The 5000-nt window shown below is 53.1% G+C and overlaps 1 non-coding gene across 1 annotated transcript in view; it reads right to left on the bottom strand.

The window, feature by feature from the left end:
- Positions 1-676, bottom strand: part of LOC124727741 — a 1909-nt gene extending 1233 nt beyond the window's left edge. Inside the window, exon 1 of the ribosomal RNA XR_007007217.1 lies at positions 1-676. This exon is cut by the window's left edge and continues 1233 nt beyond it. This is a non-coding gene — a ribosomal RNA (small subunit ribosomal RNA).
- Between the last annotated feature and the right edge of the window lie 4324 nt (positions 677-5000).

The raw sequence follows: 5000 nt of genomic DNA, 5'->3' as shown, positions 1-5000 counted from the left end.
AACCAACAGCGTGGGACACAAATCCAACTACGAGCTTTTTAACCGCAACAACTTTAATATACGCTATTGGAGCTGGAATTACCGCGGCTGCTGGCACCAGACTTGCCCTCCAATAGATACTCGTTAAAGGATTTAAAGTGTACTCATTCCGATTACGGGGCCTCGGATGAGTCCCGTATCGTTATTTTTCGTCACTACCTCCCCGTGCCGGGAGTGGGTAATTTGCGCGCCTGCTGCCTTCCTTGGATGTGGTAGCCGTTTCTCAGGCTCCCTCTCCGGAATCGAACCCTGATTCCCCGTTACCCGTTACAACCATGGTAGGCGCAGAACCTACCATCGACAGTTGATAAGGCAGACATTTGAAAGATGCGTCGCCGGTACGAGGACCGTGCGATCAGCCCAAAGTTATTCAGAGTCACCAAGGCAAACGGACCGGACGAGCCGACCGATTGGTTTTGATCTAATAAAAGCGTCCCTTCCATCTCTGGTCGGGACTCTGTTTGCATGTATTAGCTCTAGAATTACCACAGTTATCCAAGTAACGTGGGTACGATCTAAGGAACCATAACTGATTTAATGAGCCATTCGCGGTTTCACCTTAATGCGGCTTGTACTGAGACATGCATGGCTTAATCTTTGAGACAAGCATATGACTACTGGCAGGATCAACCAGGGAGCTGCGTCAACTAGAGCTGAGCAGCCGGCCGCCCGGGAGTGTGTCCCGGGGGCCCGCGCGAACACGCAAGCGTCCGCTCAATCATTCTGCAAACAGGAGGAGGCTGAGCTCCCCTGCACAATACACCTCGAAACCCTCTCAGGTCCCGGCGGCGCGCAGCGCCGTCCCAAGTACTTGGTCGGGTTCGAGAGAGGCGCAATCGCCCGGAGTTAGGCGAGTAGACGCTTTCGGTGCGACCACCCGTGCTCCCAACTGAGCTTGCCGCTGCCGACAGAGGCCCGGGAGCGTGCTGTCGTGGCATTGCCGGCGGGAGACAACACGCGCCACCTACGGTGACCGGCAGCTCCAACGCCAGCGCCACAGAAGGACAAAAGCCCCACTTGGGTGCCGAAGCGAACTCTCCCAGCACAGCGCACGCGCCAACACATCCGCACAGCTGCGATACAAACCACCAGCGAGAACCGCTGGGGCGACCGAGCAGCAGACGGCGTCGCGGCGCCGAGCGCCGGGCGGCAGCGCATCCTCAACGCACACAGTCCTCAATCGGACCAGCACACTGAAGATGTCCACCGCGCTTCGCACCGGGCCCGCGAGGACCTACTTTGGCCGCACGGCGCCGCGCGCAGGGTGCGCCGGCGCGCAGCTGCGACGCCTGCCGCGTCCGTCGGCCGGCGCGCCTGCCACTGGCCGCCCCCACCAGCCGGCTGTAGCGCGTGCGCCCACGCACCGCGCGGCCAGCACGCCGGGAGGCGCCCCCTCACCGGCCGGGGACGGTCCCACCCAGCCACCGCCGCGTATCGCTTCACACCCAGATGCCGTTCAGTTTCGTCGGCATGGTGGGTATCGCTGGAACAACCGGTTAGTACCTCAACCTATCGTCGCCATCACCGATTCACCCCTAGCGAGAACAACCGCACCACAACAGGTTACCATTTGTTCATTTGCGTAACTTCACCAGAAAACGCAGGCGTCCATCGCCATTTGCAACTTCCACGATTATTGCATGCCTGTGTCAGGTGTCACGCCACACTACGTCTGCCCACATACACGCAACAAAATGTGCACGCCTAGACAATACGTGGAAGGTGGCCCCCGTACGTATGCGATGTCCATTGCTCGAACGACTGTCAACCGGCCTCTGTAGCATGTCGCAGATATGGAACGCGGTGCACCATGCCATCACGGTGTGTGAGGAGAGACGACTAGGTCCGAATACATCAACAGACAGCTCATGCTGATCGCCATCCACGGCGTCCGTTCCTCCCACACGTCTCTATGGCGTACCACACTGCAATCCAGCTCTCATAGGGAGACGACACGTAGCTGCGTGCACAATATTTGCACTGTATGGTCCGCCGTTTTTGGGCGCAGTCGTTGTACGGTCACACATGTGCCACGATGTATCATTCAGTACATAAGGACGAATGTGCAGTACAGATTGTGGTTTACGCGTACGACATTAGCGGACAGTTGACACAGGCCGCACCACAACGTAGCCTGAGTACGTCGCATGCGGAGGGCATTGAACATGCAAAGTTCTCACCAACCAGCTTGCGAAGGCAGGGGGCAAGGTGGGGACGTGGGGAGGGGCGGCATGTACGTCCTGCTGCCATCCACATTACAGTGTACAGCAGGAGCATGTGGAAAGTGAGCAAGACTTGCAAGGTGTTTAACATGAAGCGATACACAGGGGAGCGGGGAGTGCGAGTAGCGAACTATATTGCGAGGGTTGCGGGTGGGCAACACTACACTAATTGAACGAGTCGTATAACAATTACAGAGCAGGTTTAGGCGACAACGTGGGTTACGTTAGGCGACAACGTGGGTTAGGTTAAGGCACGACGTGGGTTAGGTTAAGGCACGACATGGGTTAGGTTAAGGCACAACATGGGTTAGGTTAAGGCACAACATGGGTTAGGTTAAGGCACAACATGGGTTAGGTTAAGGCACAACATGGGTTAGGTTAAGGCACAACATGGGTTAGGTTAAGGCACAACATGGGTTAGGTTAAGGCACAACATGGGTTAGGTTAAGGCACAACATGGGTTAGGTTAAGGCACAACATGGGTTAGGTTAAGGCACAACATGGGTTAGGTTAAGGCACAACATGGGTTAGGTTAAGGCACAACATGGGTTAGGTTAAGGCACAACATGGGTTAGGTTAAGGCACAACATGGGTTAGGTTAAGGCACAACATAGGTTAGGTTAAGGCACAACATAGGTTAGGTTAAGGCACAACATGGGTTAGGTTAAGGCACAACATGGGTTAGGTTAAGGCACAACATGGGTTAGGTTAAGGCACAACATGGGTTAGGTTAAGGCACAACATGGGTTAGGTTAAGGCACAACATGGGTTAGGTTAAGGCACAACATGGGTTAGGTTAAGGCACAACATGGGTTAGGTTAAGGCACAACATGGGTTAGGTTAAGGCACAACATGGGTTAGGTTAAGGCACAACATGGGTTAGGTTAAGGCACAACATGGGTTAGGTTAAGGCACAACATGGGTTAGGTTAAGGCACAACATGGGTTAGGTTAAGGCACAACATGGGTTAGGTTAAGGCACAACATGGGTTAGGTTAAGGCACAACATGGGTTAGGTTAAGGCACAACATGGGTTAGGTTAAGGCACAACATGGGTTAGGTTAAGGCACAACATAGGTTAGGTTAAGGCACAACATAGGTTAGGTTAAGGCACAACATAGGTTAGGTTAAGGCACAACATAGGTTAGGTTAAGGCACAACATAGGTTAGGTTAAGGCACAACATAGGTTAGGTTAAGGCACAACATAGGTTAGGTTAAGGCACAACATAGGTTAGGTTAAGGCACAACATAGGTTAGGTTAAGGCACAACATAGGTTAGGTTAAGGTACAACATAGGTTAGGTTAAGGTACAACATAGGTTAGGTTAAGGTACAACATAGGTTAGGTTAAGGTACAACATAGGTTAGGTTAAGGTACAACATAGGTTAGGTTAAGGTACAACATAGGTTAGGTTAGGTTAGGTTACACGTTGTTGTAAGGAAAGGTGTAGGGGGGGGCGGGGGCGGCAGGTTCGTTGATAGTGATTATAGTAAGTGAATGCTTGTGACATGATCAGATTTGTCACGTCAGGATGCACCTTTGGCTTATTAGAGGCGGCGCTCCAATTCTATGCTTGTGTCAGACCTGTGTCTTTGACTCATGTCATTGTTTGTGCGCTGTGACAGGAGGTACTATTGTGATGTTGGGTGCACCGTTGTATAGGACATGTGTGGGTGTTGGTGCCTGATCTGCGCAATGGTGGATGTCGAAAGGGTGGGATATTGTATTTTCCGCATGGACCTCCTGGTCTGGTTGTGATAGTGTGGATTGTGTAATGTGGCGGAGAGGATGCACTGGATGTTGTTCCATGCTGGTGCTTACATATTGTATGTGCGCCCGTTAGAAGCAGAGAGTGGTGCGTGATCAGAGTGGCTGGCTGACGTGTGGTTCCCATTGTGGGCAGACTCTTTCAGCATGTATACGGACAGTTGTATATATATTCTGTAGTTTGATGGCTCTGCATTGATTACTAATCAGCGCCGTGTGTACGGGTAATCTGGTTCCAGTCCAAAATGTTCCATCTGTGTACATTAGTGACAAAGACTCCCCTCATGCAGTGGGGCTCGGTCTGTTATAACTCTTCCGCGTAATATATTTGCCCCACGTTTTTGCGACTGCGAGTGCGAGTGCAACGCGCATGGGGACCGACATGCTGATGGCTCGGTATCGGACGCCGTACAGTGAGCAACGCGATCGCGTCTCTCGCTCGTAAGTGGTACAGGTCGCGGCTCATGTATAGGGACAGCGGGAATGTCGCATATTGGCAATAACTCTTCATGAAACGCACGTTATAGGGGTGGATTGCACTTTACGAGTGCGGGAAACGTCCGCCGTTCATCCGCTGGAGGTGCGCGTTTGGCGGTTGGGGTGGTGCACGAACGGGTGCGGGTGGAGTCATTGCCGGTCCACGGCTTCGTGCGGCAGAGCCACTGGAGATTGGGTGCTATGGTCGACAGAGGCTGCAGGCTTTGTGGGTGGCGTCGAAAGGCGGGCACTGTGGCGCCATCGCTGTCTTAATCGGCTTGGCGTCGCATAGATGGCGGTATCGTCGTTGGAGGAGGTCATGTTGCGGGAGACCTACAGATGGCGGTATGTTTTGTGGTGCGGACGTAGTGTTGTCAGATGCGCATAGATGGCGGTATTGCATGTGGTGTCGCCCTATTTTCATAGATGGCGATACTGTTTTGCCGGCATGGGTGGCGTAGTTCCGTCGGATCCCTGTAGGTGGCAGTGTGCTAT

This window comes from Schistocerca piceifrons, unplaced genomic scaffold, assembly GCF_021461385.2.
Source record: "Schistocerca piceifrons isolate TAMUIC-IGC-003096 unplaced genomic scaffold, iqSchPice1.1 HiC_scaffold_1132, whole genome shotgun sequence".
NCBI classification, from domain to species: Eukaryota; Metazoa; Arthropoda; class Insecta; order Orthoptera; family Acrididae; genus Schistocerca; species Schistocerca piceifrons.
This window is presented reverse-complemented; position numbering and strand designations above follow the sequence as displayed.